The following is a 12,949-nucleotide window of genomic DNA, read 5'->3' as shown; positions in this document are numbered from 1 at the left end:
GTAGAAGCAGAGTCAAGGAAGTCATCAGGCCTAGAGCTCACATTGCCTGTGCTCAAGGATGCTTTGAAACATGCATTGAATGGGTCTCACCCACACTTTACATCCTCCTCTTTTCAGGGAAAGAATAGTGTCGTCATAGGTATGTGTATCATTGCCCCGGACTCGGTGCAAGGAGGAATAGGGAGTTGCTAATCAATGGAATTAAAATTTCAGTTATGCAAGAGGAATAAATTCTAGGGATCTTCTAAATAGCATTGTGCTCCCAGATGACAACACTATATTGTACAGTTAAACATCTATTCGCAGTGGTTCTCAACCTTTCTAATGCCGCGACCCTTTAATACAGTCCCTCATGTTGTGGTGACACCCAACCATAAAATTATTTTCGTTGCTACTTCATAACTGTAATGTTGCTACTATTAATGAATCGTAATGTAAATATCTGTGTTTTATTTACGATTCATAATAGTAACGAAATTACAGTTATGAAGTAGCAACAAAAATAATTTTATGGTTGGGGGTCACCACAACATGAGGAACTGTATTAAAGGGTTGCGGCAATAAAAAGGTTGAGAACCACTGTTTAAGAGGATAGATATTAAGTGTTCTTACCACAATAAAAGAAAATAAAAGAAAAATATCTCTAGCATACTGTCTCTTATGGATCCAAAGAAGATCAGAGTTAGACACTAGAGATTAACTTTGGTTATTTTCACACTTATTTTGAGGAATTAAAATGATTTTAACTTTTTTTATTATACAGGAAATCTAAAATATCAAATAGATAGTGATGAATTAATGGGTTCATCGGGACAATGAAATCTTTATTGTTGATGGAAAACACCCTTTTGTTTGCTGAAATCCTAAAGCACTTCTCTAGAAGGTGCTTTGTAGTTTGAGAAGAATCACTTGGAAACCAGTGATGTATTTCGTGAACACCTTACAGCTGTAGAGTCATATTGAGTTGTCTCTACAGCCAAGCTGTAGAGTCATATTGAGTTGTCTCAGTTTACAAAGGTAGCTGGTTGCATAATACCAGTTTTACTTTTGCATTTCTAATCTTTATTATACACTCCATGGTGTGTCTCTAGAGCCACTGCACCTCAGCGCTGATCCTTATCTTAAAAATTGCTTCTGTTATGTTACAAATTTTTATCTCTGAATAGAATTACTAGCTGGACATTTGCAACAGCATGGATGGACCTGGAGAGTATTACGCTAAGCGAAATAAGCCAGTCAGAGAAAGATAAGTATCACATGATCTCACTCATGTGATGTGGAATCAAACAAAATAAACTGATGAACAAAATAGATTCAGAGACATAGAAACACGGAACAGACTGTTGAACTTTGGAGGGAAGGCAGGGGAGGGTGGGTGTGTGGGAAGAGGTCAACCAAAGAACTTGTATGCATATATGCATAACCAATGGACACTGACAATAGGGTGGTGAAGGCCTAGTTTGGAAGGCGGGGGTGGGCTAGAAGGAGGTCAAGGGAGGCAAAGGGGGACATGTAATATTTTCAATAAAGATTTTTTTAAAATGGGGAAGAAAAAAAGAATTACTAGCTGGAACACAGGTGTCCTATCAAACTTATTGTTAGTTCCATTTCTTGATATGGATACTAGGAAGGCATTTCCCTGCATAACCAAGTAATGCCACTGGGGTCATTAGGGCAGAAGGAGGGTGCTTTTTTAGTACCTTAATAACTGTGTGACCGGGGAGAGTGGGCTGCCTATAATAGCTATCATTAGTAGCTCGTCAGAACAGCCCTTTGAAAAAAGAATCTTTTTAGCAAATATTCATGCCAAATGAGTTACCTGTATCCCCACCTAGTCTCCCTTCCTATAGTGGACACACCCTAATGAGCTCTTGTACAATCCCTAATCCTTAAATGTAGGTGGAACCTACGGTTTTATTTTTGCCAACAGAACATGGCAAAGATGATGGGAAAGTCACTCCCTGGCTACGTACATAATATAAGACTTCATTTTAGCACACCAGAGAGAGATTCTTCTGCTGACCTTGAAGAAGCAAGGTGCCATGTTGCATGAGAGCCTGTAACAGGCCCGTACACATGGCAGGGAACTAAAGGTTGAAAACAACCCCTGGCTGACAGCCAACAAGGAAACAGGGACCTCAGTCCTACAATCATAGCAACTGAATTCTGCCAACAACTATGTGAATTTGAAAGAGTGCGCCAAGATACAGAAATGAACTCGGTGAGACCATCTCATGGGAGGACCCAGCTAATCCATGCCTGGATTCCTGACTCACAAAATATGTGAAATAATAAATGTAGTTTTAAGCTGCTACATCTGTGGTAAGTTGTTATGCAACAGTAGAAAATGAATGCACTTCTCTCTGGGCTCTGTCTAACCCCTTCACTAGTTCTTTTGACTTCCTCTTGTTTAGAAGAATCTTGTTTCATTAATTATCCTCTCATTTTCCTTTATATTGGAACTTTCCTTCTAAATTGGTACAATTTCCCCTCAACAAATGAAATATCTCACTTCTCACAAATCAAATTGTTTTCTACTTAAATATTTATCTAAAATAGAACTTTCCTTGAACTCCCTAACTCCTTCTCTTGGGAAGAAACTGAGACAGTATTTCTGTGTTTCCTTGAATGTCACTGTTTAAAGGAAGAGTCTTTCTGTCTTCTACTTTCTCACTTCCTATCATTCCTCAATTCACCGAAGTCTAGCTTCTGCTCTCACTACTCTTCATGGGGAAATGAACTCCAGACACTCGTACAGTATCACACTGCCTAATTAGCTAAGTTAGATGACCCTAGGTGCCTTAAACTGAAATCTACAAAATAAACTCATTATCTTCATACTCTACATTAGTTATTTATTGCATAATATTTTCACAACATATGACCCCCAGCTGTATTGACTTAAAACAATAAACACTTCTTATCTCACAGCTTCTATGGATCAAGAATATGGACAAAGCTTAACTGGGTGACTCAGGGTCTCTCTAAAGGTTGACAGCTAGGTGTGAGCTGAGCCTGTGGTCATCTCTTGACTGGGGAAGGATCCACTTGCAAGCTCATTGCTTTGGTAAACCTCAGAAGATTCACTTCCCAACTCATGTGAATTGAGAGTCTCAGATTGTCTAGAGACATCAGTTCCTTGCCACCTTGCCATGTTGGCCTCTCCAGTGGGTTTCTCTCAACATGGCAGCTGGCTTTGCTCAGGCTGAGGAGAGGAGGGTGGAGAGAAGAAACTGATAAGACAAAAAAGACAGGAATCACAGTCTTCTATATAATCTTGGAAGAGACATCCCATCACTTTTGTCATCAAATGGTTCGGCCTTTACTTCCTCATACAGGGGGAGGGGATCTTTGGAAGCCATTGTAGAGGCTGCCTACCACACATCCAAACTGTCTGCCTTCCATAGTCTCTATCTCTGTTTATGGAATCACAATCCTTCCAGCTGTCTCATCCAGAACCTTGAGAATAATCCTTAACCTTGAGAATAAACATTTTTGTACCATTCACATATATTATTTTTCAATACTCATAAGCTTATGGAGTAGGCATTACCACCATTTTATACATAAAGAACTGAGTTACGGAAGTGAAATAATTTGCATGAGTTTGCTGTAAGAACCTTATATATCAACTAAAGGCCCGGTGCGCGGATTTGTGCATCGATTCGGTCCCTCGGTGTGGCCTGTGGGGATTGGGCTGAAACCAGCAGTCCAACGCCACCTGCTGCTCCTGCTCATCCCGGCCCCGCTATGCCTGCTGACACCACTTGTTAGGCTCGCTGCTGCTCCACTGTGGTTTCCGGGCTGCGGCAGCCAGCTATGAGCCCTGTGTCTGGCACCTGTTGGTCAGCTGAGTGGTGCTCCTGCTGTGGGAGCACACTGACCACCAGGGGGCAGCTCCTGCGTTGAGTGTTATCCCCCTGGTGGTCAGTACACATCTTAGGGACCGGCAGAATGGTCGAATGGTCGCTTAGGCTTTTATATATATAGACATATTTTAAAGGGCTTTATAAACTCTAAAGCACTCTACAAATATGAGTTATCATTATTATCTTTTTGCTTTTCTTTTGAGCCTCTTCGTCTCCCCAGCCTTCTCCCAGTTCACTCATGCTTCATATAGAGACAGGGGGAAGCATAATTCCAAGAAAAGGGAGGGAAGGTAATAATATTAAATGGCTTCCAAGGGATCTGAGCAATGGATTCAACAGGCTGGATCAGTCCAACTCACCAAGATGGCCATTCCCCAACTGGTCTCTGGGGCCCACCACATGTTACTTTATGGCATGAGAAAAGCAATGACACAATTTAGTGTTGGTGTTCTGCCTCATCGAAGACATGGCATTGTCATTATTCATTTTGGAGACAGCTTGCAGTACAGAAAGAAATCATGTCAGACAGAAAAGGAGAGTCTTTCAACATAGTTTTATCCTGAGGGAGGGAGAGGGAAAAGGACCAGAACAAGTGGGCAATACTGACTTCTGACTTAACCCCTCATTGGCATTCCTCAGGCTGACCCTGAGTTGTCATCTTCCACCTGTGAGGAAGAAGCAGTGGGAAAGTGATACTTTACATTACTTCCATGATTTCTGATTTCTAAAGTTCTTTTATACAGTCTTCTCATAATCCCCATAATCATGAAGGAGACAGGGTAGCTATAATTATTTTTATTTTACAGATTAGGATTCTCGGATTTATTGAGTTTGAGATTTATTGAGGGGCCTGGTTAACATGAAGTCAAATGAATTTAGTGCCTCTTTACAGATTATTTTTTGCATATATTATTTTATTAACTGTTCACCATAAAACTGTCACACATTATTGTTATCCTCATTTTTCAGATGTGGGAGTTAGAGCCTAAGGAAATAAAGTGTCTTACCTATGGTCCTGCTGCTAGTATATGGTAGATCTGGATTTGATATTAAAGTCTTTTAATTTTTTATCTCCCAAATTCTTTCCAATAAGCAAATGATATACTTAAAGAGAGTAAATTTGGAGTGCTAAGTCTGGTGACCTAAAAGAGAGGAGAAGAGAAAATAAGGAGCTTATAAAAGATTAGCAAGAAGGAAATAGTATGGGGAAGAGAGAGGCAAATGTATCATTTGGGAACCCATCGGGATCCCCAAAAGTCATTATTTTGGAGTTAAGTTCCCAAGATAGGATAGGATGATACTCCCAGGTAAAGCATGAAGGAAGTCAACTGTGTTCTATTGTTCAGTCCCCAAGTCATAATCTCAGTCCTAAAAAGGCCCCCTTGGAACATGAGGCCAATGAGAATAATTCCTCCAAGGAAACCCTGAAACACAAGATAAAATGTACCTTGGGTTGACTGTTCACACATCCAAAGAAGGTGAAGGTATGGGCAATTACACAGTTTTTAGTGCCTACATTTACCAAATAAATTTAGGGTCTAGCTCTCGCTTCACCCCCTCAACCTTTTTGCTTAAAACCAGCCCAAGAAAAGCCTGCAAGGAAAGACTTTATTTTGTTTTCAGACTTTAAACCCTAGGGAAGATAGACCTTGTTCAGACTCTTAAGGCTCTAAACTATAAGTGTGAAAATAAAACAGCAGGTCTAAATGTAATCATGTGCTTGAAGCTAAGCAAAGGCCAAACTGAAAGCTTTTAAAGTGAAATCCCTTAGTGCACTGCAGCTCAAAAACATCCCAGCAGGTCATTCTGTGTTCTCCAAAAATATTTGCTGTAGGTTTGAAGTCAGATCTGAAAACTTGTTGCTCAAACATGTAATACTGGAAGAATATTTAAGCTACCTGGCCATGTGGTTGAACCTTCAACTAGCTCAGCTTCTTTCACTAAAGGACCCCAAAGACTCTGCCTTTGCCTTAAGTCACTGCCACACCCCCTGGGGTGAAAAATGATATCCTGCCTTCATTTGCTGATGAGGAAATTGAGATATGGGCTAGTTAAACTCCCAGGACCACACAACAAGTCTACAGGAGAGCTAAGGCTGGACCTCCCTTAACCAGCTCATGTTCGCAGCCACACTCTCAGGCCAAATCTCAGCTTTACTCACCTCAAAAAGGGGAATTTAAACACAGCCTTCACTGGAACATCTCTCCCAGGCCACCATTTTATTTTTTACTCCTTTTGCTTTTCTGAACAAAACTATTTCCTCTTCATCGGTAATGTGCTATGAGCTGGTGCAGTATTTGGAGGGTGTTATGAATTTTGTCCCCCAACCTTTACATTCATATGTTGAAGTTCTAGCCCACCAGTATCTCATAATGTGACTATTTGGAGATAGGGATTTTTAGAGAATAAGTTAAAATGAGGTCATTAGGGTTGGTCCTAATTCAGTATGACTAGTGTCGTATGAGAACAGACACAGACATAGAGAGAAAGGAGACCTTGTGAAGACACAGGGAGAAGACAGCCATCTATAAGCCAAGGAGAGAGATCTCAGAAGACACCCACCCTCTGACATCTTGATCTCAGACTTCTAGCCTCCAGAACTGTGAGAAAATAAAATTTCTGTCATTTAAGCCCCACAGTCTGTGGTGCTTTGTTATGGTAGGCCTAGCAGACTAAGATACTAGTAGATGCTAAGATATTAGGGAAACTTTGTCCATATAACCCAGATCAAATAGAAATGCAAATTTTAGTGATTTGAGCCAAAGTCACTCTTAGGGGGGAGAAAACTTTTTTATGTATAGAACTTTACCCTCAACTGACATTTAAAAAATATATTTTTTTATTGATTTCAGAGAGGAATGGAGAGAGAGGAAACATCAGTGATGAGAGAGAATCATTGATTGGCTGCCTCCCACATGCCCCTAATTGGGGATTGAGCATGCAACCCAGGCATGTGCCCTGACAGGGAATTGAATCATGACCTCCTGGTTCATGGGTCAACACTCAACCACTGAGCAACACCGGCCAGGAACCCTCAACTGACATTTTAATCTTGGTATAGTAAGGTTAGACAGAACCCTTGACACAGATTTGAGGGGGGAAAAAGAAGTCACAAAGGTGGCAGTAGTGTAGGTGGAAGTGATCCCTCAGATGAAGATTTAGGGAGCTGATGAGGTTCATTATACCCCAAAGGCTAGTGTGCTTGTCTCCTCTCAGATGCTTCAGAGGAGGACAGAGAATTGAGGCTCACAACTACTGCTCTTGAGTGGGCATAGATGTGAGTAGGTGCTACTATCAATACCATTCCACAGATGAGGAGGCTGAGGAAGAGGGGTCAAACACCCTGCCTAAGGTCACATAATAGTGGCAAAGCCAGAAATAAAACTAATGCAGTCTGGTTTCAGAGTCAGGATGGAATGTTAAAGTTTTTTGTTTGTTTTTAATTTAATAAATCTTTATTGTTCAGATTATTACAATTGTTCCTCTTTTTCCCCCCATAGCTCCCCTCCACCCGGTTCCCACCCCATCCTCTGCCCTTACCTCGCCCCCACTGTCCTCATCCATAGGTGTATGATTTTTGTCCAGTCTCTTCCCGCACCCCCCACACCTCTTCCTTCCTGAGAATTGTCAGTCCACTTCCTTTCTATGCCCCTGATTCTATTATATTCACCAGTTTATTCTGTTCATCTGATTTTTTTAATCTCTGGATTTTTAGATTCACTTGTTGATAGATATGTATTTGTTGTTCATAATTTTTACCTTTACCCTTTTCTTCTTCTTCCTCTTCTTAAAGAGTACCTTTGAGCATTTCATATAATACTGGTTTGGTGTTGATGAACTCCTTTAGCTTTTTCTTATCTGTGAAGCTCTTTATCTGCCCTTCAATTCTGAATGATAGCTTTGCTGGGTAGAGTAATCTTGGTTGTAGATTCTTGCTATTCATCACTTTGAAAATTTCTTGCCACTCCCGTCTGGCCTGCATAGTTTCTGTTGAGAAATCAGCTGACAGTCGTATGGGTGCTCCCTTGTAGGTAACTAACTGTTTTTTTCTTGCTGCTTTTAATATTCTCTCTTTGTCTTTTGCTCTTGGCATTTTAATTATGATGTGTCTTGGTGTGGTCCTCTTTGGATTCCTTTTGTTTGGGGTTCTGTGCACTTCCTGGACTTGTAAGTCTTATTTCTTTCACCAGGTGGGGGAAGTTTTCGGTCATTATTTCTTCAAATAGGTTTTCAGTATCTTGCTCTCTCTCTTCTTCTGGCACCCCCATAATTCGGATGTTGGTATGCTTGAGGTTGTCCCAAATGCTCCTTACACTGTCTTCAAATTTTTGGATTCTTTTTTCTTTTTGCTTTTCCAGTTGAGTGTTCTTTGCTTCTTTGTATTTCAAATCTCTGACTTGATTCTTGCGGTCCTCTAGTCTGCTGTTAGGTCTCTGTATAATATTTTTTATTTCAGTCAGTGTATGTTTAATTTCTAGTTGGTCCTTTTTCATATCCTCGAGATTCTCGCTAAATTTGTCGGCCTTTTCTAGGAAATTCTTGAAAAACCTTATAACCGTGGTTTTGGTTTGCTTTCCTCCATTTCTTTCATTTGTGATCTGTTTCTTTGTCTCCACATTTTCGTTGCTTCCCTGAGTTGGTAGAGTAGCTTTGTGTGGTAGGTGTCTTATAGGGCCCAGTGGCTCAGCCTCCCCAGTTACCTAAGGTGGACACTCTTGGTGCACCCCTTTGTGGACTGTGTGCACAGCCTTGTTGTAGTTAAGTCTTTATTGTTGTTGGTATCACTGGGAGGAATTGACCTCCAGGCCAATTGGCTGTGCGGATCAGCTGTGTCTATGCTAGGAGAACTTCTGTGCTGGAGACATCCTTATGAGACAAGACTTGCAAAATTGCAAAAGCCTCTGTGCTCAGCTTAGATGGGGCGGAGTCTCAGGGCTGAGCAGACAGCCTTGGCTTCCCGTCAGCCCTGCCCTATGAGGCCCCTGGGTCTCAGTGTCCCTCGGTAATCACTGCAAGCACCTCTGAGAGAAAGCCGCCCTTGAGTTTCGCCTGCTGCCAGACAATCCAGTTTCTCCCCGAATGAGTCGGGGTTCCCAGAGTCTCGCCCAGAACTGGAGTTCAGTGCAGTTGGGAGCCTCCGTCTCCCTCCTGCTTGAGAAAGCCAGCTGCGCACTCAGCAGTCAGTTCTCTCTGTGTGTGCACACCTCCGGACCTCTGACTTCCGCAGCTCCCCTGAGTCTCAGTGTGCTTTTCTCTTTTCCTGACAGTCCAGATTCCCCCCGAATGAGACTGGGTTCCCAGAGTCTCGCCCAGAACTGGAGTTCAGCACAGTTAGGAGCTTCCGTCTCCCTCCCGCTTGAGAAAGCCAGTCATGCACTCAGCCGCCAGTCCTCTCCACACGTGTGCGTCTCCGTACCTCAGCCTTTTGCAGCTCCTCTGAGTCTCAATGTGCTTTTCTCTTTCCTTCTAGTTGTAGAATTTCCACTCAGCCAGATTTCCTTTGGTTCTGGATGGTGTCCGTTTTGTCTTTTAGTTGTAGTTTTGAAATTGTTGTGCGAAGCAGCAGTTTAGGTATTTACCTATGCCGCCATCTTGGTTTCTGGAATGTTAAAGTTTTATCTATACCTGGGTAAAGCAGAAAGGGTGCCATGGCAAACTAAGGACCATTTAAAAGTTCAGCTCGGCCGGTGTGGCTCAGTGGTTGAGAGTTGACCTATGAACTAGGAGGTCACAGTTTGATTCCCAGAGCACATGTCTGGGTTGCGGGCTCAATCCCCAATAGGAGGCGTGCAAGAGAGAGCCAGTAGATGATTCTCTCTGATTGATGTTTCTATCTCTCTCTCCCTTACTCTCTGAGATCGATAAATATATCAGCTATGCACCCACGACAAGAGTTGCATTATTTACTGTAGCACCCAAAGTTTTTCAGCTTCTGTGGATGGAATCATTACCTTTAGAAATTTGTTTCATCAATTATTAATCATTTTCTTGGGAAGGGTTTTGTTCATACAGATCCTTGTAAGAAATGCAGTCCATTGAGGGTGTTGGGTTGTTATACACTAGAAATTATCTGTAACCACAGAACAATTAATCTTGGTTCTGAGTTGGCATTTGCTGATTTTACCAGAGAAAAAGAACTCAGGTGTAAGAGATATAGTCAACCTTAATGGAACTTAAATATATTGTCTGAAGGTACTATCATGATAATAGTCAGAGTTGTATCCCAATAATATTTGTATCATCTTCTGTTATAAGGTCATTTTTATTCATTTAGTAGTACACCAAGAAGAAAGTTAGTAAAAGCATTCAAATGAGTTTGGAAATCAGAGGCTTTAAGATATCTGGACAGGGTTGGCCAGTTATGAACTGTGGTCCAAATGTGGCTCACTACCTGTGTTTATAAATAAAGTTTATTGGCACACAGCCACGCTCATTTAGTTTATGTATAGCACAGTGGTGTGCTGGAGCTGGTTCACACCAGCTCATGAGAGCAGATTGGTGAGTATTCAGGAATCTTTTAAGCTGGTTGTTAAATGTTTGGTAGCTTGAAATTGATCATTGTGAGAGTATTTACACTCCTCTAATTTGCAAATATTACAAAGCAGAACTTTCTTTTTCCTTCCATTTCTCTCTTCATTTCTTTCTATTTCTTCCTTTCTTTAATGCCCACCCCCCGAGAAGTAGTTTACCAGCATATTACTGAATATATATAACATGAGACATTAAATTATTATGGACCACATAAGAACAGTTGATTAAGTTGATTAATTGGTTTACTTTTCATTCAGTTGTGAGATGTGGCTTGTGAGTGCCATGCTTGAACAGAGCTACTCCCTAGCCTAGCAATTTGCAGGTGAGAGGAGCCATAGAAAGAAAACCATAGAGAAAAAGAGCTCCTGACTTTCTGGGTTGCACAGGATCATATACAAACTGATGCTTCCTCTTAAGAGTGAAGATGACAGAAATTTTGCCCAAGGCCTCAGGAATAAATCTTTAGGGTGGTGGGTGGGTGTTATGCAGACTATAGTGCTCACAGAGCAGTGTGACAGAGAAAGGAAACTTGGGAGTATCTCCGTGAGAGAAAGACTAGTCAGAATGAGCAAGGGAGAGAGAGAGAGAGAAAGGGAAGAGAATGTAATAAAAATAATAGAATGAGGATAGGGTAAACTTCAAGAGAAAACTCAGTGATGGTAATCATCTGGAATGTTATACTTCACAAAAGGAGGAGAGAGACAAATTCCTGGGTCCCATCACAGACCTATGGAATGATGACAGCGGTCAATGAAGCTGTTTAACAAGAGCCTCAGGTGATTCTAATCATGGAGAAAATTTGGGAAAAATGAGTTCCTATATGTGAAAATACAATACAGTAACAAGGACATAATTGAAAAAAAGTTGAATGAATGAACCATTTAATGACCAGGTGATAGTCAATAATTACAAGTTTCTTGGCACAATCATCCTCTTATGTATTCAGGGAAATAGTATTAATACCTGTTACCACTCCACACTTGGGGGAGGATTAGTATCTGTTAGTGGAGTTTGCTCTGAGCTCTCTGGAAGGTAAATGCTGTGTAAACAGCAGCTGTTAGGTTTATTAGTTCATTGAAAGTAGACAGGAAGGGTTGAGAAATATTTGTCTCAGAAAGTTACTCTCTGAGTTGTGTGCATAGGCTGTAACTGTAAGAGGATAGGCTCTGTTGGGGAAAGAGCAGAAGGGAAGAGCAAGGACTGCAGTGCCCAACAGTTGATCTCAGAGCTTCACGGCCCAGACAGTGAAGAGGCAGAGCCATCCCCACTCTGGAGAGCAGTAGGTCCTGTCCCATTGACAAATGATTGCAGGAAGAAAGGATGCCTGGGATTTCCAGGTGAAATAATCTGGTCCCCAGGAAGAGGATCATTTTTTATGGTCCGGAACACCCCACTGACAGTTGTCTGTGGGGTGTCATGAAGAGGGATGAGGCTCAAAGATAGGCATTCTGGCTTTCACCTTTCACCATGAGCAGCATATGATGGTCGGGTGAAGACTGCTCACACCATGTTTTGTAAGGGTAGCTCTTTGCTTCAAAGAAGGTCTTAAAACATCTGCCAGTGGGGAGAAAGTCTGCTCTGAGCAAGTGCTGATAACCAGTGCCTAGGACAGACATTCTCCCTTCTCTGCCAAATTCATTCTTCACCTGCCTCCAAACTCCAGTTAAGAACCCCTGCCTCTAAATACCTTCTGACTCTTCCTGCCTGTTTTATTCTCTTCCTTGGATTCTATTCAGTTCTTGGAACATAGTGTCAATGGAACAGTTTAAAAACCATGGATCTAAAAGCCAACCTTCTTGGTTCCATGTTTGAATATTTCACATTATTATCTGTTTTTATATAAGATTATCTGCATATATTTTTACTTCCTTGGTTACTAATAAATCATTGTATAAAGAGGAACAGTGTTCTTTACTTGCCTATGGCCCTCTCCTAATGGAACAGGCAAAGTTGATTCTTCATTATCTAGAAGGGGCATGATGTTGATAACTCCTAACACCATATGATTAAAAACGTGATATGCTTAAAACTCTAGTTGTTTAGTTTGGTCTGATATTACATTAAATGTTTCCATAAGTTTCCATACTGGCTAGAAGATAGAGAATAGCTATCAGAAACATCCTGTAGAGTGGAGAGAATCTGTGACTAAAATGTAATTGGAAATTTATGTTGGCAATGGAAGAGTTACAAAATGAAAAATTCATTTGAATATCAAGAATTAACAGTAACAGGACATGGCTTTCTCTGGAAAACTTATAATAATAATAATAATAATAATAATAATAATAATAGATTTAAAAATGTAGGAGGAATTCCTATTCACTAGAAGGAATGTTTTACATGTAACTTGGATTTTTCCTAGAGAGTAGAAAAGTAGTACAATAAAATCTCCATTATTCAGAATTTAAAATTATTTGCCCTAGAAATGTTCTAATGTTCACCTTTGTCCTATCATTGAAGAACAAATTGGATAAAAATATGATGGAAATATCACTTTGAAATATTAAAACTGATGAGAAAGTGTTTTGAAAAAATGTTTAATTACATTT

Source organism: Plecotus auritus (genome assembly GCF_963455305.1).
Source record: "Plecotus auritus genome assembly, chromosome: 12".
Lineage (NCBI taxonomy): Eukaryota > Metazoa > Chordata > Mammalia > Chiroptera > Vespertilionidae > Plecotus > Plecotus auritus.
Note: the sequence above shows the minus strand (reverse complement) of the source record.